This window comes from Botryllus schlosseri, chromosome 14 (assembly GCF_051294905.1).
Source record: "Botryllus schlosseri isolate E-star chromosome 14, Bs_hap1, whole genome shotgun sequence".
Lineage (NCBI taxonomy): Eukaryota > Metazoa > Chordata > Ascidiacea > Stolidobranchia > Styelidae > Botryllus > Botryllus schlosseri.
Window position 1 is genome coordinate 23,990,611 of NC_137249.1, and position 27,437 is coordinate 24,018,047.

Consider the following 27,437-nt stretch of genomic DNA (forward strand, 5'->3'; position numbering starts at 1 on the left):
ACCCATTCGAATTCCAACAGAATATGACTGATATCCAGAGGTGGTCAGTCACGAAGTACTTCTACTTTTTGGAAGTACTCAAATAGTTTTCCTCTACTTCTGGTACTTATTCAAGTAGATCTGATTTTCTCTACTTCTACTTCTACTTCGTAATATTTTGTGATCTACTTACTTACTTTTCGCTATTTTCAGTTTGTCAAGTAGAAGTAGTCTATTCCCCAATACGAACGATAACTTGAGGAATTCCGCGGCTGTTTTCATGGAGTAAGAACATTTAATATTCATAAGAGTCAAGTAAAGCCCAGGAATTTTATTGCGCTTCGCGCATAGTAGTAATGGAGTGACAAATATGTTTTCGTGAAAGTATCAGTGAATGTAATTTAGGTACCGGATTGCTTGGTTCCTCTCACACCGCATTGTCGTCTTTATCAAATATTTCACCACAGTAAATATGGCCCACCACAACGTTTGAAACTACCGTTTCACAATCTAGCAATTGCCTATCATATTGTAATCTAGCAGCCCCTTACGTGTCTTGATGATCTGAAAAATCCAGCTTTTTTGAACGTTACACCTGTTTTAGCAGATGACCTTTTAAGCTTTGTAGACAAAATACAGGAAATATATTCTCCGCTTTTTAGAAGTGGTATTTGTATTTCATTTTAATTAACGTATAATCATCACGCAAAGTGATGTAACCGTATCCGATACATTTTCTACGTATTGCTCTTCGCCTAAACTTGTGGCCTTATAATATGGGGTAGGGCGCCATCCCATGATATTCTCTAAAAACGGGGTGTTCCCGTAAACAAAAGATAGGCATCGCATTTTCATATCAGTACTATAATTTGCATCCCATGATGTGGACGAATGCTTATGCTATTGAAAATTGGATACCCGCAGATATGCATCAATATGAATCTATCTCGTCACCTATCGCATAGTTCAATTGGCAGCTTTTTACAATCCATGTGAACGAATTATAGGATCGTTTTCACAACTACTTACTTACTTGAGTACTTTTAAAGTCAGTCAATTCTACTTCCACTTCAAGTAGTTTTAGGTTGCTTAAAGAAGAAGTACTTCTACTCGTATTTGAGTAGCTTTCTTCGTCGCTACCTCTACTTGAGTAGATTTCTTGACTACCTTGACCACCTCTGAATTTAAATAAACCATATTTGTTCAATGCAGGCCACTCAAAGCGTCGGCATCGACGACCACCACGCCGCTCAAAAAACAACCCGCTGTAGTCCTTACTGGACCAACTTCAACAATTATGATAGACTGCATACAACCTGGACGCACATGAGGTAGGTTGATTTAACCGACGTACCAACTCAATGATTACTAAACGGCCTCAAATCGACCCTGTGAATTTAGTTCTAAGGCACATTCCTCGTTCCACAGTTTTAAGCTAAACCCAGCCACACTATTCCAGTAACTCTACTCTAATTTTGCCAGGCGTGCTACCAATTTGACCGGAAGAAGAGAAATCACAAGGAGGCTGGACAAGGTCATAACTCGAATAATTCCAGATTCTTTCTGAAGTTTCGTCCCGGAATTCATATGTCAATCTGTTATCGCATATCGCCGCGCTCGGCTTACAAGGACTGGTCTATTCAGCGTCCAAACCTTCTGATATCGAAAGCTTTAGTTGACATGGTCCAAACTGATATTTTAGTCATGCGATTGCGATTCATGCGTTGCGGCCTGACCAATCCAACATTCGGCTGGCTTAGCAAGCTCACATCCCACGGGATCCATTTTTGACAACAACACCCAATTCTAGGAGTTACGTTGCGGGACAACTCTTGGCCCGAATTACAAGTCGCACTATATTTTACGCTCAAATCAATACATCATCCTATATCGTCGCAATCTCAATAATACCCCTTCGGAAGACACTGTATTCACCTTTTTCATAACACAGAATTATTGTGACAGTTGACGCAGTTTGCTCTGAGAATGGATTTCAACTTCTGGTAAAAAAAATTCAGATGAAACTAACTCAGTTCATTCACTCACATAAGTAGTTATTATGATCGGAGGATGTAGGTTATCATTATACCGCAGTAAGGCCGCATTTTCGCGACAACTATTTATTATGTCGCGGGCCAGTTCGAAAGGGATGAACTATTCGACGTCTAGACACCTTGCTATCGAAAGCTTAGACCAAGCCCAGGTTTCATGGACGACGGCCTTTCTGTGAGCACAAACGGCGCAGGGAACTTTATCTCATAATGGCAAATGTAGTTCGGCTCAATTCGATACCTTAGATGTTCTTTCTTTTTTACAAAGCGGTAACCTTATTAAAGAAAGCAACCGAGCGGCCTGTTGTGCAAGCGTGTAGAAAATTTCTACTTCTGATACAAAGATCCACCAAAAGGTGACCGACTAGTAGTTTTGGTATACTGCGCCGGGACTGATATTTTAGTCACCACATCTCAACAGAGGCGGCCAGACTAGTCGATTTCCGGCCGGCCTTGTTAACTCGCAATCTGTGCAATTATTACTAATTTTACAAACTACCTCACCGTCACTCAAAACTTCCTTACTAGCCACGAATTGGCCGGTATTATGCCTATACACCCTCGTGGGTTTTTAGGGTTCCTTTTGAACCAAGGACGTTACGCTTCCTAGATTTCGCCCTACCTATTCTAATTCCGTTCCTACAAAGTTTTCCCAGGCCGTAAGTCTATAGACTCGATCGATGTGTGCCATGACTCGTGCAATGAGGGCTATATGCAATGCCTCTCAGGAGATCTACGGCACATGAAGCAACTCCACATAAGGTTTAGTTGCCATCGGTACGAGTGCTGGATCTTGGGCCCAAGATTACCAAAGAGCAATCATCTAAAAATGGACCTATCCCACCTTAACTACACTCTACCTAATCACTACTGCAACAGAGCCCATCTTGGACCTGCGACAATAAGGACACTGTCCTCCGCGCCGTCCACAAGTCCGCGACGGATGCTCTGATTTAGGGACTAAATCCCAGCTGGAGGCTGCCAGCCTAGACAAAAAGTGGGACAAGAATCTTTTATTCACCCTCGGCTTATTTTTTCTATTTGAAGCTTTACGATCTCATCGTAATTCCCACGTAGTGTGAGTTCTTTTCACCGGCTGCGTTCGTATGTGTCGGACTTATCGCAACAATTCTAGGCCTGATTTCGCCTCTCTTCATACCTAATACTTTTCTAGAATAGGTAATAATCTTCGACGGTAGACGATCCTTGTTTCAGGATACCTGTCAGAGGCAAATATTTGAAAGAGCCATTGAAAATCTACAACTAGCATGCACATAAATCAAACACCTTCCTACCCTTACGGTAGTCGTCACGGCTCCAAGGCCTATTTTACCAAGTTTATTATTTCATATCTTCACACCTCCTTATTCTATCCAGAGGCTCCAATTCGGACATGCTCGCGGGCCCCTCTCCCAAGCCTTGGGGGTGCCGCGGGCCACGGCATTTTTAATAGGGATATTCAATGTAGCAATTCCAAGTGGGCCCCATTCGACGGGTCTCCATAAACGAGAATCCCACAATCGTCAAAAAAATCCAAATTACTTATGATAGTATCTTACGTTTGACACAAAAAAAAACTCAGTACTTCAGACATTCCAACAGGATCGCCTATATGCCAACCGTAATTTGTAATTTCGAGAGCCATATTATGGCGAAACTTGCCGGGATTTCCACAGCAACTTTGGAGCGAACTTCAACCTTTTTTTATTTAAAAAGGTACGTGGCCTTTAAATATTTTGTTCAACACTTGAAATTTCCAAATTCCGCCGCGGCCCGTCCGAAACATAGGCATGGGTGCATGCGGCCCACGGGCTGTCCCCGAAACTTTTACCATAAGCCGCTCGCATCTGTGAGCCCAGGGGCTCAGATTCAAACTGAAAGGACCAGCACGATCAAAGACAATCGAATAAGAAAACACAGGCCGGCCTTTTACAATCGGGATCATATTCGGTGAACTAAATTTTCTCTTTACAGGGCGCAAGCACAAGGCGACTTGGTGCGCACTACTTCAAGCGCGTAGAAAACCGAGCAAAACCCCAACCTTCCACGTCTGCAACTTCGTTTAGCTACCGCTACATGGGACACGCAATATTTATAAAGTACTCACTCAGTGCTGTGATCTTTGCCGTAGCCTCGGTGCAAGAATGCCCGCCTTGCTCCTGTGTTCTTTCTAAGCTTCAATTCCTTCTGCTCCGTGTTGCGAGTCCAGATCAGACTGGATAGATGGTGATTCGAGGCTGCTTATATGCATTTCTGTTTCAAAAACAAACAAAGACTTCCCTGCCAAGAGCTGGCTATAAGTTTCGGGCCCAGTTCGTTATGAGTTATTTTCTTTTTAATCTTTTTATGAATCACAGTTCGTGCTCCATCCGCGGCCATTAACTAATTGTTTTCGGCTCTATCAGCTACCAAAATGGCACAGCTTCGTGTGCGAGTTAATCTCTCTCATCATTATAAATGACCCATAATAACGACTTCGTGCACGAGCAGAAATGACTAAGTGTCACGATTCGGCCTCGGCTCCTTATTTGGATAGAAACATCCGTCGCCATTTTTGATTTTGCGTCTTGATTTTGCGTCAACACAATACCTTGCAGTAGCCTACCTCGCTCGCTGCAATCACCTTTTCCCCGCTCAGGGAAATACTTTACCTTTTGGTTGCAAAGTAGGTACCCTATTTAGGTTTTCTTTCACCAGCTTACTCAGTAACCCACACGCAACAACGTCTAACCACAAGAATTCTTCAATTCGGATTTCCATGCGAAGCCTACACTCTAAATCGAAAGCATCGATTTAGACACAAAATTGTGCAATCAAAGATGCAATATGGGACAAACACATAAAGTCGACCCAAATCTTTCGCCGAAGTGGTGTCATAATATGTGCAAGTCCACACTTCATCCCATAAAGTTACGAAATATGTGCTTCTGCTCTCATCTTATCATCTGTCGCCGGCTTTGATCACTATGAAAGAGTTTACGTATACATTTTAATAGTCCGGTAAGTCGCCGCACGAGTTGTGAGATCAGTAATATTGAGAGGGATTGTGAGGTCGACGATGGAAACGCTGCTGAAACTTATCGTAATGTCACTGGTAAATGACCAGATCATCCAGGGTAAGGTACGGTACACTCGTGTGCCGATCATGACGTCATCGGTAAACCCAATGACCCTGGGGTCCGTTTGCTCCCGCTGGGTTATTTGCAGGGGAGGAATTAAGCTGCAAGATATAGATTCTCAAATGATGCAGCATTTCTATAATAGATGTTGAACGGTAATAACGACTCTCGTGTAAGTAATGCGTGCTTTTAGCCCCGTTTACATATAGCTCAGAAGCAATGCTACCTCTAATTTTGACGAGTCTGCAGCAAGAGCTCACCTATTCACTGCGCGGTCCCTTGGACAACAGTGCGTAACCACTAAAAAAAAGGTCATCTCTTCGGATTTTTTGTGCGCAACTTATAATTTATGTGAGCAGAGACCGTGTCAGCTCAAATCAATTGCACACATGCGTACCTAAAAGGGGACATTGCTCAGGAGCCATGAAGTGGACTGCTGTTTCATCAATGTCGCTCCATTATTTTAGTTCGTCGCTTTCTTGCATTTACTAGGTTTTGTGAACGTTTCTCTTCTCATTTTATTTACCTACCAAACTGGCAGAAGAAATTGATAATTTCAACCCAATTATATATATCATTGTTACAACCACATGATTGTCTGACTTGACTATGACTTCCATTATATTGCGTTTCCCCATTATTGATCATTGATATATTAGCAGTATAGCAATGAAGAAATCTATCAATCAATCAATCATTGTCATCACCATGTAATTTTGAAGTACGTTGTTTAGTAATCGTTAGTGTTACCTGGCTATTATCAGTGCATTCTGCTTTTGACTGTTGACTGAATAAACATCTCTATATTTCTCTATTGCTATCTCTCTCTCTCTCTCTCTCTCTCATTCACGCTTCACATCTCTCGGTAACGGCGGGAACTCAGTCAGGGTCAAATTTAAATGGAGCGACAGTCGCAGTACAGTGACTTTGTGGATGTGGATGAACGTGTCGCTAATCTCATCATAGCGGAAGGAATGAAGAAGATGTTGATTGCGTACGGCATTACGACAGAACACATTGCTTTAATAATTGAAGGTAATTCGTTCAAGAATATCAATATGCGATATGTTATGATTACCGGTATGTTGTCAAGAGGGTTCTTACAGCAAGCAGCAGTGTGAGAAATATTGGTCGATTGCCTTTTAGATCAACTTGCAGTAGCATCGAAACTGAGTTTCAGAATGTCTGTTAATCCTCTAACTTGATGCAATATGGGTTTACAACTAGAATTCTTGACCAAGTTATACAGATCTTGCTTTGCAGTTGACTCACTTGTTTTTCCAATTACATGACATTTTCATTGGTTGAAAACATGACATTTCATTCATGAACCAATTATAATAATAATTATTAATAATATCCAGTGAAATAAATCTTATTATATTCATATCAAGTTCCCTCTATATAACACATAGAAGTGTGTGTGCAATGTGCATGCTCAGCTCACTACATAGCTGCTTTTATAGTAACACTTTGCCTTTGTAATAGATCAGAGCGGGGTTTCAAATGTTCGTTCCGAGGAGTGTCGAAGCGAAATACTTACTACTCATGACGAAATATTTGGAGTAGAGCTAGAGACAGATGAAGAGGTTAGTATTATTTAACTATTCTAGAATGAATTTATTAATTGGGATAAACCTGTTTATTTTTGTTGCAATTTTATATATTAAATATTGTTGTGTCAGAACTCTTGCCTTCATATCATCCAGAATGCAATAAGTGGAATGTCCTTCGACCAAATCTTCTACATTATTTATATTTATTATTATATTTATTTGTAGGGAAAAGAACCCGCTGCGGTTATACTCCTGATGGAGTTATGAAATGCAGTAACTGAAAAGAGAATCACAACAGGATTTGAGGGCGATAACGCTTTATCAGGTGAGTTGTAGGATTTGCTGCTTGCTTAACCTGGAACTGTGTGAACAATGAACATAGAAGTACCATAACGTCCTGATTTGTCAGATTTGTACTGATTTCGACTCTTGTCCTGATTTTTCGGCAAACATTGTTCGGCGTCTTCCGTAACACCTTGGGACGTTTTGCATGCCACTATCTGGCACAAGTTCGAACTTAACAGACCGTCACAAAAGTACAGCTAGTTTGAATAGTTTATGGCTTAACATGCGCGCATGTTGAGTTGGTTCTAATTCGGGGGTCTGTTAATTTCCAAGTTGCGCCACAAACATATGTTCCAATTCAGGGTCTGTTGAGCTCAGATGTGTGCCGCCAAAATGTGGCACAATTGTTTTTGGGTGCTGAAAATATGGTAGGCCTATGTTTTGATTGACGCTGTTTACGTTATGACGGTGCAATAAACACTCGAACTGAAAAAGGCCTCCAAAAATAAATGTTTATTAAATGCTTTTCAATTACATCATTCTTTTTGATAAGGCTAAATCTAAGTTAGAATGAGCTGGTGCAAATTCGTTTTTGTCCCAAACCATGGAAAATCATTTCTGCTGCTAATGTAATTTTTGGTTTTCCTGACTTCGAGACCATGCGGATGGCTACCATGGATATAGTGCATAGAATCAGTGAATGTGAACATAATACTTGTGCCGTTCCAAAAGGAACCTGTATGATGGTATACTGATCAAATCTGAATGGATCATTAAAGGTTAGTAAACTTATGATTATGTGGAAAAAACCCATACATGTCAACGACTAGACTGCATATCGTGACGACAGAATTTGCTATCACTTGTTTCCATGAGTTAAGCTTGTTAAACCATATTGACCTATTCAGCTCTATTTTTATTCAATATTCATTATGCAGAAGTCCCATAAAGGCATTTCTACATAATCTGAATATTGTGCTTTCAATTCACACATGGATTATTGGCAATATAATTTTACTTAACATATTTCTGTCAATTCCAGGCCTAGTCAGTCCAATTAACGGCCACAAAGCTGAGTCCTCGACATCTCGTACTAGCGCACCATGAAAATGATGACCTGCAGTCATGGATCGTGGCGAATGGCTTCCGCATAAAGGGATCGTCTCACAATAAAGCGACACCATTTGAGATGGTGCTGGATCTTCTCTATTATGTTTGTGACCCCACATATCCAAAAGTTTTCCAGATACTCTCAATTTTACAGTATGTCCTGATTGAAGACAAAAATTTGGGTTTCAATCAAACAAGCTTCTCTGTTTTATGGGCAGATTTCAGAAATCCCAGTAATGATTTTGATTTCGTTTGCTGACTTGGACAACTATACAATTCTAGTACTAGTCTAGTTGTCTAATTATAGTGAAAAAAAATGTGTAGCTAAAATTCTGATGATACTCTAATTTTGAAAAAAAAACTAGCTATAATTATAATTCTACTTTAATTCGTGAAGTGCTTCGTCTCTCTCATTCAAATTTAATTTGTGGAAACAACTGAACCTATAATTCTAATTGTACTCTAATTTGGAAAAAACAGTGTAGCTATAGCCCCAATTCTACTCTATAATTTGAAAAAAACTGTTACTATAATTCTTATTGAAATGAACCCGAATATTTTCGGCTGACACTCGTCAGGGGTAATCGTCAGCAACTAGTAGAGAATTGGAAAGAACATTGTATATCAACAATCGTATCACAAAATATGACGTCACCAGCATGAAATTTCGAATGAGATAACGTTCAATGTACTATTTTTAGGTGATACACGAACTCCTTTTGTTGACAGAGTTTTGGTTGGTGTATTTTGATAAAAGTTGATTCCAAGGCACACAAATGGAATTGTGAACGACCTCGACCTACGATTCGAAATCGGTCGTCTCGATAATTATTCGCACAAATCGGATTATCCAACAGATGTTTGCCGATGGCAGAATTAATGGCCTTTGATCGATCAGCATCAATCTTAAGTGTCGGTAAATGTTACGATACAGTCAAAACCAATGTGATTTTTACAACAACACAACTGCTCCCTTCAACACGCAAAGACGTGCTTCCTGCACTTCAACAAAGTAATGTAGTGTACGAATATAGGTGCCACTGTGATTGTGGCTACGTGGGAAGAACGTCAAGACGTCTGCAGGACCGCATAAACCAACATGTCCCCAGATTTATCAGAACACGTGCGTCACGCGATGTGAAAAGCTCACCCTTGACTCACCCACTTAAGATTGATGCTGATCGATCAAAGGCCATTAATTCTGCCATCGGCAAACATCTGTTGGATAATCCGATTTGTGCGAATAATTATCGAGACGACCGATTTCGAATCGTAGGTCGAGGTCGTTCACAATTCCATTTGTGTGCCTTGGAATCAACTTTTATCAAAATACACCAACCAAAACTCTGTCAACAAAAGGAGTTCGTGTATCACCTAAAAATAGTACATTGAACGTTCTCTCATTCGAAATTTCATGCTGGTGACGTCATATTTTGTGATACGATTGTTGATATACAATGTTCTTTCCAATTCTCTACTAGTTGCTGACGATAGTAGTATAGTAGATCTCTCGTGATGTGCCTGGGGTTCTTATGGGTGCACCCGACCGGTGCCGCGAAAACTCGTCCTGAACCGGTGACCCTTTCAGACCCCCCTTCCACCCGACCGGTGCCTTATGAGTATAGGGATCACTCAACCGGTGCCGCGAAAACTCGTCTTGAACCGGTGACCCTTTTCGGTATAGCGATCACTCAACCGGTGCCTCGAAAACTCGTGTTGGTGAGTCGTACTTTCGGGTAACGGCATCTCTCGCACGTCGTACTTTCGCATGTCGTGCTTTCGCGTATAGGCTGTGTTGGTGACTCGCCATGTGTTCTTATGGGTGTGGTCGTGATTCGTACTTTCAGGCATCTCTCGCGCGGTGTTGAATAGTCACCAACAATAACCGCACAAACGGAAACGTGGCTTGCAAGAGGATTAAGCAGTGCGACCTATATTTCGAATGACCTGCGCGCTGAATTGTTTCACAGCCAACCGCGGTGGTCGTGACTCGCCTTTTTTACTATAGGTGGTGACGGTGATTCGCCTGTCGTGTATTCTTACGGGGTCTGTGGTGACTCGCCATGTGTTCTTATGGATGCGGTCGCATGCGGCTATTGCGTCTTATGGCGGGGGTGGTGAGCGGCTATTGATGCTAACACGAAACCCGGGGTGGCGAGCGGCACTTATTTCTTATGGCGGCGGGTCTTATTTCTTATGGATGCGGTCGTGATTCGTACTTTCGGTATAGACTGCGGGCGGCATGTCGTACTTTCAGCAAAAAAGGTGTGAAATAGTTTGCCAAGTCTAGGAATCACTTGCAAGGTAATATTTTGGTATTTAGTTTACCACAGAGCCGGCGTAGACGGCGATTCGAATATCAACAATAACAACGCTCACGAATTAACACTTCAAATAGCTGTGAAATAGTTTGCAAAACCCCGCGATCGCTGACAAGATAATGTCTCGGTCATAACCATCTTTCACGACTTGATGTCATAACCATACCGATCGCTCACGCGGTGAAATTTTAGTAATCAGTTTGTCACAGTACTTGATATCGCTGGTAAGATTTAACAAGTAACGAATAACAGACCGCGGTAACTTGAATAGCGACAAATTGTAACTTATTTCCGCTCTAACTCTAATCCTTTGTGAAGTGAACGCTTATTCAAAAGGGTGTGATATAATTTTAAAATCCAACGACCACTCACCGGATAATACTTCAGACATAGCAATTCCGCATACCCGCCTACAAGGTAATATTTCGGTAATTAGTTTGTCACAGAACCGTCGCAGGCGGTGATTGGAAAACCGACAATTTGTCACTCGCCCGCGATCGCTATATGTTTCACGCCTCCAGAATAGTGGCTGACTTTAGTTGCGTGATAAGATCCATGAAAATATTCAATCAATGTGTTAGTTTATCAACTTGAAATGAAACTCACTACACAAATCAAGTCGATTCGTATCTGAATGTTTTAAATCGGTACAACTCTAATCCTTTGACAAATCCCTTACGGCGTTTTTGTTTAATCGAACGTAACCCGAATATTACTGACGCCGACTTTCAGCCGCATCGAATTATTCGCACATTCCGCGCCACTGTTTTCACACTTATAGAATCAATACCAACTATAACTCTACAAGAATCAAGAATCACAAGTATGTGCATTACACAGTTATTGTCTTTATTAACTCGAAATCAAACACTTAACAAAAACACACAACTAATCATTTGGCAACTCTAGCATTACCAAAAAATTCCAGTATTGTTGATTGAAAATCCTTGAGTCATTATTATCAAAAATGTTATAGTACCGCATCGGAATCCATTCGCGGGATGTACTAAAGTTAAATCCAGATAATCCAAAATGAAATATTTGGACTTTGACATAGTCTGAATTGAAATATATTGACAAACATGACTACCAACTTTGATCCAGTCACATTTCAAGATCATACTTTGAAACAATCCTTGAAACTTACAACTCTATTCACGACTGAGTTTTCCGTTTATCAAATAGAGTTTCAGTAAATACTATCGCGATATTTTAATGTGTTACTACACACAATAGAATCAATCAATGAAATAGCACCTGTTGTAAATATTTCTAACTTGACAACCACTTGTGCGTACCGCGATCGACTTGCGACGCGATGAGTTAAATCGGAATATTTCAATCTATTTGTCGAAACCTTGAACAAACTATCAGGTTATTTTTTGTTGTATTCGAGTGAACGGAAATAGTATTACGTCTCAACATTTTAGCATCTTCCCATAAACAAAAGAGTAAAATACAAAAAACCTTGTCAATTCAATCCGTTTGTAACTTACCCAACCAACTCAACAGTATCCTTACGAAAAGTAGACAAGACTACGCGAGTAATCACTACAATCCAAAATCCATAGCAAGTTCGGTTGTATTCATATCCCTACGACGCGTCTTTTGTTTTTCAACTGTAAAAGTCGTTACTATTTTGCAAGACAAAGTAATTACTACTTGATATATTTTATAAACCAAAGTAAATACTACTCGGTGTGTGGTTTGAGATTAACATATTACATTTGAGTATACCGGATTTGAATGCCTGACCAACGTAGTTGAGAATTCATTTCTTACAATCAAACGCCGGTTTTACATTGAAAGGTATCATACTGTAAACATAAGGATTGACACATTGATTTGATATATGAGATTTTGTAATGCTCGACCACGACTTGATTATTAAATTATTCACGATAATTATACCCGATGTTGTGGTAAAGGTTATTAGAAAATATCACTTTTGGCATCGAGTACCAGTCGAAGTGGGTGAACAATAACACCGAAAATGATAAATGCGTTTCGTGCTACTATTGATACAAGTTCATTTCTATCAGGTGAAATAAACGCCATCACAAAACTCAGAGCACGCAAAGGTCTTGATTGATATGAATTTCGATTTGTGTCTTATGATTTTAGAAATATTATGATTCGTTAAACCAAAGTCGTATGTCCGATTATTAATTGATTGGAAACTTGATCACGTACCTCGATCATTACAGAAGATTATAACCCCATTGTCCGACAATCTTTTACAAAAGGATCGAAACCAAGTAACCCAAAGTCGTTGCCGTCGCATAAACAATTTGTACGACGTTTGATAATTGTACCCTATACGTTGGTGTACTAGAGATATTTGTAAAACACACTCTGGTAAAGAAATCGAAAAGATACCCTACACCTAAATCTGATAAAACCATTTTGCACTTTTTGTTCGTCAGTAGTATCCATTTTAATTTTCCCATTTCCTCTCGTCAAAGTAGATGTAATCATAGTCACTAAAGAACTTACTCGGATGTGTTTGAATTCTAGACATAGTTATGATTTACTCAACGCAAGACCCAAGAACAACCGTAGTTAACAACCGTGCACACATATCCAAAATATCGCACACTCCGCTATTCCTAAAGTACAAACACCCGATACAAAATATCACTTGTTGCGGCATCATCTTCACAATATCACCATTTTGTTTGTGTCAATTAGTTACTTTGTATGTTATCCCACAACTCTTACAAAAGTACGAAGGATATTAACATCGCACTAAGTAATTAACTTTACTCGATATTCTCACATTACGAAACTAAAGAATGGTTGGTTAGACTCTACAAACTGTTTCGATATCACAAGACCTTTATTGTCTGAATGGGTGTTCATGTATCTTAATAATCAAATAGTTCAACACAGAACTAGTACTAACAGAAACATCAGAGTTGTTTACACAAAAGTTTGTATGTGCACAGTATGCGAATTCCATGTGTAAGTCCAGCACAATTGCAGTATCCATTCGAGTTTAGTCAACACAAATTTATTACAACGGAGCCACGTAAACTTTCGTGAAAGAAAAGCATAGTCACTTCCAGAGGGTTATGTCAACACCATAGCAGTTCCCCAACAACAAAGTACATATGTTTCTAGCCACGGTCCTTACATTTTTCACATAGATCAATCTACTTTGCTAACGAAAAGTGCTGAGTCATCACATGATCGCTCTCACAACAAAACAGCTAGTAGATATTATCATTCAAAATATTCCTAACCCTTTACACACCAGTGACAAATCATACAACGAATATGCTTTGTGGGTCGAATTGTTGTTCAGTGTCAAGTCTACCTGTTGAAACGTACATTAAACAGCGCAATCCAATTAAAACCACGAATCTATTTTCATTTCGTCACATACAGAAAATAAATTTTCTTTCTCCAACACATACTTGTAACCAATCGCTTTCATTAAACACACAACACCATAAAAGTATTTACTTTCTACAACATAGACATTCCGATGTAGTCAAGAAATATTTTTATTAATCAAAATCATCGATTTCTGTTCACGGCGTTAGTGTGTGCATGTCATACCTGTGGGCCCCGTATTAAAATGGACACGACACGACTGACTGTAAGGAGATAGAAGTCTATCACATCGATTTACATGTGGTCTTCGCTACGGTTTCAAAAAACGAATCATCTCTTTTGCATTGATCTAGACCGAGCAAGTTAGTTAATGGCCATGATTGTGTTTGTCATATGCGAATGATAGGGTTACTGTCAAATCTACATACAACAATCTTCTGACGATCATAATAGCAATTTCATTTTCCGCCCCTTCATAATTGTACAACTCGGTAACTACGTTTAACAAGACCAATCACACTACCGGCGTTGAACACAAGATACCTATCCAAGTAAAAATATCATTCTGGTTTGGACAGCTGACGTTTACCTGTGTAAACTTATCATTTTCACTTGGAGGTCCACCGTTACCTAACTAAAATACCATTGTCCTTTGGAGATTTATCGTTTACCCAGTGTAACAATCCCCTTTTCACTTGGAAATCTATTTTTGGCCTGAATAACAAACCCCTTTTCACTTGGAAATCTATTTTTGCCCTGAATAACAAACCCCTTTTCACTTGGAAATCTATTTTTGCCCTGGATAACAAACCTTTTTCATTTGGAAATATATTTTTTCTCTTGGTAATAAGCCTTTTTCACTTGGAAATATATTTTTTCTCTGAGTAACAAACCTTTTTCACTTGGAAATATATTTTTTCTCTTGGTAATAAACCTTTTTCACTTGGAAATATATTTTTTCTCCGAGTAACAAACCTTTTTCACTTGGGAATATATTTTTTCTCTGGTTAACAAACCTTTTTTCACTTGGAAATATATTTTTTCTCTGGGTAACAAACCTTTTTCACTTGGAAATATATTTTTTCCCCGGGTAACAAACCTTTTTCCCTGAGCAACAAACCTTTTTCACTTGCAAATATATTTTTTCCTGGGTAACAAACCTTTTTCACTTGGAAATATATTTTTTTCCCTGGGTAACAAATCTTTTTCGCTTGGAAATATATTTTTCCCTGGGTTACAAACCTTTTTCACTTGGTGATCCGTCGTTTACCTGAGTAAAAATATCATTTTCCTTTGGGGGATCTGGCGTTTACCCAGTGTAACAATACATTTTCTCTTGGTCATCTAGCTTTTCCTAGAGTAACAAAACCATTTTCATTTTGAAATCTGACAACCACACCGACAATTTGATATTTTTGTATTTTCTTACAGCGAACAGCGACAAAATATACACCAACAACGACTCCGATACATTTGTCTAATCAAATATTCACTTGTGTTGATGCATCCCATCAAAATCGTCGGTTACCCACATGCAATGCGCTCTTGTACACAGAAATGCATGTTTTGGAAAATTGGACAATAGACTTCGATAGTTCTGTGATGTCCGGGTTCGTGCTTTGGATTTTCCAGAGTCAAAATGTCTGAATAAAACACCTCCTTGACGATGGTTGGTATGTGGATAACGGTGTTCGGAAAACGGTTGGATTTATGTCACCCATCGCGATAACAATTCCAGGTCGAGTTTTCCCCCGCATGTTTACTATATTGTGTCTTTATTGGTCAATGCATGTCTCGACATTCAGTTTGAAATCGGAAACCCTGATAAGTATGTAACCGGATCCGGATATCAACTCTGAATCGATAAACCAATGAACAAAATTCAAAGTAAACATGTTACACCCTGTGTTCCCACGAAAAAATACCATCCAGACATACGTCGCGCTTGTTTGCCCACATCAGTATACGCGTAAATGGAGGTGTGTGACATTGCATGCAATGTGTTGGTATACAAACATCGATCCACAGACATTATCATAGCCGGTAGTTTTGATGTAGATCGAATGTCATCACACCCGATAACAATACCAATAAGCCACATTGCAATGACTCTGAGTCCGCGCTATTACATCGATATTTCGACACCGTTCACTGATTTACTCGATGGTGTTATCGTGTTGTAACATTACAAGATAGTCATGGCCCTATCTCCGGACAGACCACCCAGACCAATTGGATACATCGATCAATGTGTTGTCCACACCGAAGTTTTCTGCTGCAGCGTTTGACCATGGTGAACTATCGAAGTGGTGCTCGAAATGATTGCGATCAGTCTTTCAGTCACGATGCATGGATGTCGCTACTCCCACATAACGACTCCAGACAAATATCGTGAACAGTGATTATGCAAATCTCGGACTGATACTGTGATCCAATAAGGTGTGTTTCTGTGGAATGAAGACTGCAATCGTACACCACAATAGAACACTACCTCGCGATTTCACACGCAATCATAAAACACATCATCGTAAGGATTCAGTTCGTCCGGTGACATTTCGAAACGGTCGTTCACAAGAGATCGGGGTTGGTCTCGCCATATCGGAGCATTTTGAAACGGTGTCGTCACAAGGCTATTGACGTCGATTCAGTTGGTCATGTCAATCCGTTTTACAAAGTACCGTTTTTCAAGTCCCTGCACCATAGTGTTACGACACAGACAAGATGCGACGGTGGAAATAATAAAACACGGAAGGCACACTTTGGTGTTATTTGACATGGATTTTACACCAGACGAACCTCACATTCGAGCGACGAATTGGAATGACCTTTGTATTATTGACGTCGAAGGGAAAGAAATGTATCGATTTATCGGATTTGTACATATCCAACAAAAATCTGGGTATATGATTGTGCATGGTTCGCATATTTGACTGTGAACGCTCTATTGGTATATGTTGTACAGTTTACTTTCACCGTCGTGCGAATAACCATGTCAAGGTTCCATGTTTGTGTGTCTATATGTCATACTTCAGATTGACTCAGAGTCATTGCAATGTGGCTTATTGGTATTGTTATCGGGTGTGATGACATTCGATCTACATCAAAACTACCGGCTATGATAATGTCTGTGGATCGATGTTTGTATACCAACACATTGCATGCAATGTCACACACCTCCATTTACGCGTATACTGATGTGGGCAAACAAGCGCGACGTATGTCTGGATGGTATTTTTTCGTGGGAACACAGGGTGTAACATGTTTACTTTGAATTTTGTTCATTGGTTTATCGATTCAGAGTTGATATCCGGATCCGGTTACATACTTATCAGGGTTTCCGATTTCAAACTGAATGTCGAGACATGCATTGACCAATAAAGACACAATATAGTAAACATGCGGGGGAAAACTCGACCTGGAATTGTTATCGCGATGGGTGACATAAATCCAACCGTTTTCCGAACACCGTTATCCACATACCAACCATCGTCAAGGAGGTGTTTTATTCAGACATTTTGACTCTGGAAAATCCAAAGCACGAACCCGGACATCACAGAACTATCGAAGTCTATTGTCCAATTTTCCAAAACATGCATTTCTGTGTACAAGAGCGCATTGCATGTGGGTAACCGACGATTTTGATGGGATGCATCAACACAAGTGAATATTTGATTAGACAAATGTATCGGAGTCGTTGTTGGTGTATATTTTGTCGCTGTTCGCTGTAAGAAAATACAAAAATATCAAATTGTCGGTGTGGTTGTCAGATTTCAAAATGAAAATGGTTTTGTTACTCTAGGAAAAGCTAGATGACCAAGAGAAAATGTATTGTTACACTGGGTAAACGCCAGATCCCCCAAAGGAAAATGATATTTTTACTCAGGTAAACGACGGATCACCAAGTGAAAAAGGTTTGTAACCCAGGGAAAAATATATTTCCAAGCGAAAAAGATTTGTTACCCAGGGAAAAAAATATATTTCCAAGTGAAAAAGGTTTGTTACCCAGGAAAAAATATATTTGCAAGTGAAAAAGGTTTGTTGCTCAGGGAAAAAGGTTTGTTACCCGGGGAAAAAATATATTTCCAAGTGAAAAAGGTTTGTTACCCAGAGAAAAAATATATTTCCAAGTGAAAAAAGGTTTGTTAACCAGAGAAAAAATATATTCCCAAGTGAAAAAGGTTTGTTACTCGGAGAAAAAATATATTTCCAAGTGAAAAAGGTTTATTACCAAGAGAAAAAATATATTTCCAAGTGAAAAAGGTTTGTTACTCAGAGAAAAAATATATTTCCAAGTGAAAAAGGCTTATTACCAAGAGAAAAAATATATTTCCAAATGAAAAAGGTTTGTTATCCAGGGCAAAAATAGATTTCCAAGTGAAAAGGGGTTTGTTATTCAGGGCAAAAATAGATTTCCAAGTGAAAAGGGGTTTGTTATTCAGGCCAAAAATAGATTTCCAAGTGAAAAGGGGATTGTTACACTGGGTAAACGATAAATCTCCAAAGGACAATGGTATTTTAGTTAGGTAACGGTGGACCTCCAAGTGAAAATGATAAGTTTACACAGGTAAACGTCAGCTGTCCAAACCAGAATGATATTTTTACTTGGATAGGTATCTTGTGTTCAACGCCGGTAGTGTGATTGGTCTTGTTAAACGTAGTTACCGAGTTGTACAATTATGAAGGGGCGGAAAATGAAATTGCTATTATGATCGTCAGAAGATTGTTGTATGTAGATTTGACAGTAACCCTATCATTCGCATATGACAAACACAATCATGGCCATTAACTAACTTGCTCGGTCTAGATCAATGCAAAAGAGATGATTCGTTTTTTGAAACCGTAGCGAAGACCACATGTAAATCGATGTGATAGACTTCTATCTCCTTACAGTCAGTCGTGTCGTGTCCATTTTAATACGGGGCCCACAGGTATGACATGCACACACTAACGCCGTGAACAGAAATCGATGATTTTGATTAATAAAAATATTTCTTGACTACATCGGAATGTCTATGTTGTAGAAAGTAAATACTTTTATGGTGTTGTGTGTTTAATGAAAGCGATTGGTTACAAGTATGTGTTGGAGAAAGAAAATTTATTTTCTGTATGTGACGAAATGAAAATAGATTCGTGGTTTTAATTGGATTGCGCTGTTTAATGTACGTTTCAACAGGTAGACTTGACACTGAACAACAATTCGACCCACAAAGCATATTCGTTGTATGATTTGTCACTGGTGTGTAAAGGGTTAGGAATATTTTGAATGATAATATCTACTAGCTGTTTTGTTGTGAGAGCGATCATGTGATGACTCAGCACTTTTCGTTAGCAAAGTAGATTGATCTATGTGAAAAATGTAAGGACCGTGGCTAGAAACATATGTACTTTGTTGTTGGGGAACTGCTATGGTGTTGACATAACCCTCTGGAAGTGACTATGCTTTTCTTTCACGAAAGTTTACGTGGCTCCGTTGTAATAAATTTGTGTTGACTAAACTCGAATGGATACTGCAATTGTGCTGGACTTACACATGGAATTCGCATACTGTGCACATACAAACTTTTGTGTAAACAACTCTGATGTTTCTGTTAGTACTAGTTCTGTGTTGAACTATTTGATTATTAAGATACATGAACACCCATTCAGACAATAAAGGTCTTGTGATATCGAAACAGTTTGTAGAGTCTAACCAACCATTCTTTAGTTTCGTAATGTGAGAATATCGAGTAAAGTTAATTACTTAGTGCGATGTTAATATCCTTCGTACTTTTGTAAGAGTTGTGGGATAACATACAAAGTAACTAATTGACACAAACAAAATGGTGATATTGTGAAGATGATGCCGCAACAAGTGATATTTTGTATCGGGTGTTTGTACTTTAGGAATAGCGGAGTGTGCGATATTTTGGATATGTGTGCACGGTTGTTAACTACGGTTGTTCTTGGGTCTTGCGTTGAGTAAATCATAACTATGTCTAGAATTCAAACACATCCGAGTAAGTTCTTTAGTGACTATGATTACATCTACTTTGACGAGAGGAAATGGGAAAATTAAAATGGATACTACTGACGAACAAAAAGTGCAAAATGGTTTTATCAGATTTAGGTGTAGGGTATCTTTTCGATTTCTTTACCAGAGTGTGTTTTACAAATATCTCTAGTACACCAACGTATAGGGTACAATTATCAAACGTCGTACAAATTGTTTATGCGACGGCAACGACTTTGGGTTACTTGGTTTCGATCCTTTTGTAAAAGATTGTCGGACAATGGGGTTATAATCTTCTGTAATGATCGAGGTACGTGATCAAGTTTCCAATCAATTAATAATCGGACATACGACTTTGGTTTAACGAATCATAATATTTCTAAAATCATAAGACACAAATCGAAATTCATATCAATCAAGACCTTTGCGTGCTCTGAGTTTTGTGATGGCGTTTATTTCACCTGATAGAAATGAACTTGTATCAATAGTAGCACGAAACGCATTTATCATTTTCGGTGTTATTGTTCACCCACTTCGACTGGTACTCGATGCCAAAAGTGATATTTTCTAATAACCTTTACCACAACATCGGGTATAATTATCGTGAATAATTTAATAATCAAGTCGTGGTCGAGCATTACAAAATCTCATATATCAAATCAATGTGTCAATCCTTATGTTTACAGTATGATACCTTTCAATGTAAAACCGGCGTTTGATTGTAAGAAATGAATTCTCAACTACGTTGGTCAGGCATTCAAATCCGGTATACTCAAATGTAATATGTTAATCTCAAACCACACACCGAGTAGTATTTACTTTGGTTTATAAAATATATCAAGTAGTAATTACTTTGTCTTGCAAAATAGTAACGACTTTTACAGTTGAAAAACAAAAGACGCGTCGTAGGGATATGAATACAACCGAACTTGCTATGGATTTTGGATTGTAGTGATTACTCGCGTAGTCTTGTCTACTTTTCGTAAGGATACTGTTGAGTTGGTTGGGTAAGTTACAAACGGATTGAATTGACAAGGTTTTTTGTATTTTACTCTTTTGTTTATGGGAAGATGCTAAAATGTTGAGACGTAATACTATTTCCGTTCACTCGAATACAACAAAAAATAACCTGATAGTTTGTTCAAGGTTTCGACAAATAGATTGAAATATTCCGATTTAACTCATCGCGTCGCAAGTCGATCGCGGTACGCACAAGTGGTTGTCAAGTTAGAAATATTTACAACAGGTGCTATTTCATTGATTGATTCTATTGTGTGTAGTAACACATTAAAATATCGCGATAGTATTTACTGAAACTCTATTTGATAAACGGAAAACTCAGTCGTGAATAGAGTTGTAAGTTTCAAGGATTGTTTCAAAGTATGATCTTGAAATGTGACTGGATCAAAGTTGGTAGTCATGTTTGTCAATATATTTCAATTCAGACTATGTCAAAGTCCAAATATTTCATTTTGGATTATCTGGATTTAACTTTAGTACATCCCGCGAATGGATTCCGATGCGGTACTATAACATTTTTGATAATAATGACTCAAGGATTTTCAATCAACAATACTGGAATTTTTTGGTAATGCTAGAGTTGCCAAATGATTAGTTGTGTGTTTTTGTTAAGTGTTTGATTTCGAGTTAATAAAGACAATAACTGTGTAATGCACATACTTGTGATTCTTGATTCTTGTAGAGTTATAGTTGGTATTGATTCTATAAGTGTGAAAACAGTGGCGCGGAATGTGCGAATAATTCGATGCGGCTGAAAGTCGGCGTCAGTAATATTCGGGTTACGTTCGATTAAACAAAAACGCCGTAAGGGATTTGTCAAAGGATTAGAGTTGTACCGATTTAAAACATTCAGATACGAATCGACTTGATTTGTGTAGTGAGTTTCATTTCAAGTTGATAAACTAACACATTGATTGAATATTTTCATGGATCTTATCACGCAACTAAAGTCAGCCACTATTCTGGAGGCGTGAAACATATAGCGATCGCGGGCGAGTGACAAATTGTCGGTTTTCCAATCACCGCCTGCGACGGTTCTGTGACAAACTAATTACCGAAATATTACCTTGTAGGCGGGTATGCGGAATTGCTATGTCTGAAGTATTATCCGGTGAGTGGTCGTTGGATTTTAAAATTATATCACACCCTTTTGAATAAGCGTTCACTTCACAAAGGATTAGAGTTAGAGCGGAAATAAGTTACAATTTGTCGCTATTCAAGTTACCGCGGTCTGTTATTCGTTACTTGTTAAATCTTACCAGCGATATCAAGTACTGTGACAAACTGATTACTAAAATTTCACCGCGTGAGCGATCGGTATGGTTATGACATCAAGTCGTGAAAGATGGTTATGACCGAGACATTATCTTGTCAGCGATCGCGGGGTTTTGCAAACTATTTCACAGCTATTTGAAGTGTTAATTCGTGAGCGTTGTTATTGTTGATATTCGAATCGCCGTCTACGCCGGCTCTGTGGTAAACTAAATACCAAAATATTACCTTGCAAGTGATTCCTAGACTTGGCAAACTATTTCACACCTTTTTTGCTGAAAGTACGACATGCCGCCCGCAGTCTATACCGAAAGTACGAATCACGACCGCATCCATAAGAAATAAGACCCGCCGCCATAAGAAATAAGTGCCGCTCGCCACCCCGGGTTTCGTGTTAGCATCAATAGCCGCTCACCACCCCCGCCATAAGACGCAATAGCCGCATGCGACCGCATCCATAAGAACACATGGCGAGTCACCACAGACCCCGTAAGAATACACGACAGGCGAATCACCGTCACCACCTATAGTAAAAAAGGCGAGTCACGACCACCGCGGTTGGCTGTGAAACAATTCAGCGCGCAGGTCATTCGAAATATAGGTCGCACTGCTTAATCCTCTTGCAAGCCACGTTTCCGTTTGTGCGGTTATTGTTGGTGACTATTCAACACCGCGCGAGAGATGCCTGAAAGTACGAATCACGACCACACCCATAAGAACACATGGCGAGTCACCAACACAGCCTATACGCGAAAGCACGACATGCGAAAGTACGACGTGCGAGAGATGCCGTTACCCGAAAGTACGACTCACCAACACGAGTTTTCGAGGCACCGGTTGAGTGATCGCTATACCGAAAAGGGTCACCGGTTCAAGACGAGTTTTCGCGGCACCGGTTGAGTGATCCCTATACTCATAAGGCACCGGTCGGGTGGAAGGGGGGTCTGAAAGGGTCACCGGTTCAGGACGAGTTTTCGCGGCACCGGTCGGGTGCACCCATAAGAACCCCAGGCACATCACGAGAGATCTACTATACTACTGACGATTACCCCTGACGAGTGCCGGCCGAAAATAATCGGGTTCATTTCAATATGAATATACTATTTAATTGTATATTGAAGTTCTGTACCTCCAAGAAGCTCTTACTAAAATTCTGATCCCACTCTAATTTCGAAAAAAAAGCTACAAATCTATTTCTACTCTAATTTGGAAAAAGCTGTGTAGCTATAAATTCTGATGCTACGCTAATTTGTGAAATGTTTCTTTGCTCTCAATCGAATCTAATTTAGAAAACAACTACCGTATAGCTATATTTCTAATTCTACTCTTATTTGAAATAAAAACTACCTCTAAGTGGATTCTAGTCTAATTCAGAAAATATACTGCAGTAATTATTCTGATTCTACTTCAATTTTTCAAATGTTACTTTGCTCTGATTCGAATCTAATTTGTGATAACAACTGTGTCGCTATACCGTAATTATAATTCTACTCCAATTTGGGAAATGTTTTTTGATCTAATTCAGGGCCGGCCAACCTGTGGTCCGCGGGCCACATGTTGCCCGCGAGAAGGTTTTGAGTGGCCCGCGAGGTAATTCCCGAAATTAGTAATACAATCAAAAATGGACTGCACAGATCGTGAACTTGCAAGGCCAAGAAAAATGTGATTAGTCTGGCCGCAACTATTGAGATGTGATGACTAAAATATCAGTTCCGACGCATTGCAAGATCCATGAGCCAGTCACATTTTGCTAGATCTTCGTACACTGGAATAATTTGCGCTAGATTTATCAGTAGTACAAATTTTCCACACGCTTCGCACAACATGTTGTCACTCGATTTCTTGCTTTTAATGTTGTTACCCCATTGTCAAAATTAAAGAATGCCTAATGTATGAGATTGAGTCTAACTATATTCGCGATTACGAGACAAAGTGTCGGTCAACATATGCGACCTTGCGTTTGCGCTCGCAGAAAGACCGTCGACTATGAAACCCAGGCCCACAATGATTGACGCATGTTGGTCGAAGCTTTCGATATCGATATGTCCAGGCGCCGAATAGTCTGTTCCTAGCAAACTGAGCCCAGCGATATACAGCAGGCCCGCAATATAGTCAAGGGACAATATTATCGACCTGTGAACTTCGAAAAATTTTCGCGCTTAGCGCGGCTAGTGGCTCGCGCAATAGGTCGTCAATCAAATGTGGCCCTTTGGCTGAAAAGGTTGGCCACCCCTGATCTAATTAGAATCTAATTTGTGAAAACAACTGTGTTACCATAATTCTAATTCTACTCCAATTTTTGAAATGTTTTTTTGCTCTAATTAGAATCTAATTTCTGATAACAACTGTGTCGCTATGATTCTAATTCTACTCCTATTTTTGAAATGTTATTTGCTCGAATTAGAATCTAATTTGTGATAACAATTGTGTCGCTATGATTCTTACTCTACTCCAATTTATGAAATGTTTTTTGCACTAATTAGAATCTAATTTATGAAAACAACTGTGTTGCTATGATTGTAATTCTACCCCAATTTGTGAAATGTTTCTTTGCTCTAATTTGAATCTAATTTGTGAAAACAACTGTGTTGCTATGATTGTAATCCTACTCCAATTTATGAAATGTTTTTTGCTCCAATTAGAATCTAATTTGTGATGACAACTATGTCGCTATGATTCTAATTCTATCCCAATGTGTGAAATGTTTCTTTGCTTTGATTCAAATGTAATTTGTGGTTGCAACTGTGTCGCTATAATTCTAATTCCATACCAATTTGTGAAATGTTTCTTTGCTCTAATTAGAAACTAATTTGTGAAAACAACCGTGTCGCTAGGATTGTAATTGTTTCTTTGCTCTGATTCAAATGTGATTTGTGGTTGCAACTGTGTCGCTATAATTCTATTGCTACACCAATTTGTGAAATGCTTCTTTTCTCTAATTAGAATTTAATTTGCGAAAACAACTGTGTTGCTATAATTCTAATTCTACACCAATTAGTGAAACGTTTCTTTGCTCTAATTAGAATATAATTTATGACAACTTTGTAGCTGTAGTTCTTATTTCTATTTGGAAAGGCTTACATTTTTCAATTGTGCAAGCTAGAAATTCACACATTTTCGTCTGCAAATGAATGTTCTGTATTCATCTTTCGTTGCAATAAAATCTTTTTTGATCCTAAGCTGAGTAAAAATTCATGGATGGCTGGTATTAATTTCGAGCTCTGCGCAAGTCAGCATGAACACACCACCACTAAACACAGGATAGCCAGGCACACATCGGCTCCAGCACGTTGTGTGGTAGTTAAAAAAAAACCGGATTTGGCGTGTAAATTTGCGTTCCTCTGCACGCATTCGAATTTAGAGTGTAGCCAAAACTCCGAGATCTCAATATTTTTAGGCGTCAGAGGCATAGCCTATACGATTCAAGCCACGTTGACCCATAATTGGCTGAAGCGCCGACTTTGAAAATCACAATTAGCCCCTTTTTTTATCAAAACAACACCCATTTTTTTAGGCCGCCAGCAGGCGTTGTTGCTTCACTATGCGGCATCCACATACAAGGTGCAACCGGGCTCTCCACAAACCGGACCATGGTACACAAATTTAAAGTATATGTCCTAATAATTGGCCTCTTTTAACGCCACACCGAGGCCCAAACCATTTCATGGATCTTCCATCCACAGCTGGGTCTTCCTTCACGTTTACACTATTCTCAGGGTATAACTAAACCGAGCGCTATTCGTAAATCATGTCATTCGAGATTATTCGCGCTCTCCACTAACGGCGCGCAAGGTTCACGTTAGAGACAATGTCGCAATGCTAAGATCAGACCACTTGCATATGGCCAAGATCCACGAAGCACCCCAGCATTCATGACGAATAATATCGCCTTACAGTTGATATTTCCGGTTACTGGAGCGAGGGGTACATTCCTTTTGATTTGCCTCGAAAGAATAAATAACTGCAAAATAAATCCCTATAAAATTATGCTGGGTGCATGAGTTGAGTGTGCGTTTATTTTATCTCAGTTCCCTTAGATCGATAGGACTCTAGTTCTTTGGTCAGGAAGTAGTCGTTTCGCGCGAGTTTCGTTATGTAGCAACCATATGGCAGGCAACATCGTTATCTCATGTTCCGTCCCCAACCAGCTAAACTGCCGCACATCCGATCTCAAAGCCCACCTCGCACACAAATAATTCTTGATAATTTCGCAGTATGCGGCTTTGATCATACTAGTTTGTACGTCAGCACTTCTGAAGATCAGCTGATATTTAGGCAAAGGAACCCATCTCCAATACAACAGAGAATTCGAAGATCGCGCACCCAATCTAAGCGTGATAATTAAACCCCGACTCGCACTTCATTGATACTGACGCCCATTTTCTCATTTTAATTTGGGGTCGGTGAGATTTACCGTTGCCTGATCAGTGATCCAATTTTATGATATAAGCCAGCTTGGACCCGGTGCAGTACCAGTCTGATCCGGCCTGGGCCATACAGGTATTACACGACCTTGATCTAACACTCGCACCCGTTCCCTTTAACGTAGATATAGACCGCCCATTTTTTGTGTACAACGCAAGCTTCATAACATTTAATCCACAAATACGATGCTGTCTAACATCATATCAATAGCGCAATCCTTAGTGGGAATAGCGAAATAACATGGCTTATCAAAGTTATAAATAACAACGGGCTAGCTCGAGTATAACTGCGGGAAACTAGTGTATAGTCGTCTCCGCGTGGCATGAATATAGTGTAAGATTTAATGTACAATTACATGCCGCGAATGTTCGAAATCAGCCCTCATCGGGCGAATCTGATCACGTATGGTGATATCGGGTAATATGCAGAATATGCAAGTACAAGCACCAAGATTGTTGAAAATATCCATCCCTTTGCAAACGCTGATCGGGGAATGCAGCGCTATACGACGTTGCATTAGATCAGCTTCTAAGCAGCACAAATTCGTGATTTTATTTGATTCGTTTGAACGGGTATCCTCTGTCGATAAGGTCACACGCTGATCTTGTTCCTGCTTCACTCATACTTGAATATTCGTATCATTATATCTGACTGTATGTCTTGATAGTGATGAGTACATTGCCGGTGTTAAGACGTCACATCAGTGTTTTACCGCGATAGGCCATGTCAGTCGCATGTTTCGGTTCCAAGTGCATTCTCGTGCATGTAAGTTGATCTGTCTTGTGTAGTAATCCGTAATATGTCACCATATCGTCGCAGTGGAATCAAAGTTACTTGTGTCCATATATTTCAATATGTTTTGGCATATCAGATAGGAGATCACGAAATAGCACGATGTAAGGAAGTCATTTTGCCAACGGGTATGCCCGAGGATATTTAATTATATTTAGGGGCCCTACCTTTTCCAACAC

The 27,437-nt window shown here is 39.4% G+C and overlaps 2 long non-coding RNA genes and 1 pseudogene across 4 annotated transcripts in view; 1 reads left to right on the top strand and 2 right to left on the bottom strand.

Moving 5' to 3' along the window:
* Positions 1-27,437, bottom strand: part of LOC145456561 (uncharacterized) — a 390,319-nt gene that overhangs the window by 216,326 nt on the left and 146,556 nt on the right. The window lies entirely within an intron of this gene.
* Positions 1-27,437, bottom strand: part of LOC145456548 (trans-1,2-dihydrobenzene-1,2-diol dehydrogenase pseudogene) — a 355,453-nt pseudogene that overhangs the window by 94,157 nt on the left and 233,859 nt on the right. The gene's annotated exons all lie outside the window — the stretch shown is intronic.
* LOC145456229 (uncharacterized) lies at positions 4,422-8,634 on the top strand. 2 transcript variants are annotated; one of them, XR_013920537.1, is made up of 4 exons: positions 4,422-6,184; positions 6,638-6,738; positions 6,931-7,030; positions 8,033-8,634. It is a non-coding gene; the product is annotated as an uncharacterized LOC145456229 (long non-coding RNA). The 2 variants fall into 2 exon arrangements; XR_013920536.1 differs by lacking the exon at positions 8,033-8,634 and having other exon boundaries at positions 6,931-7,932.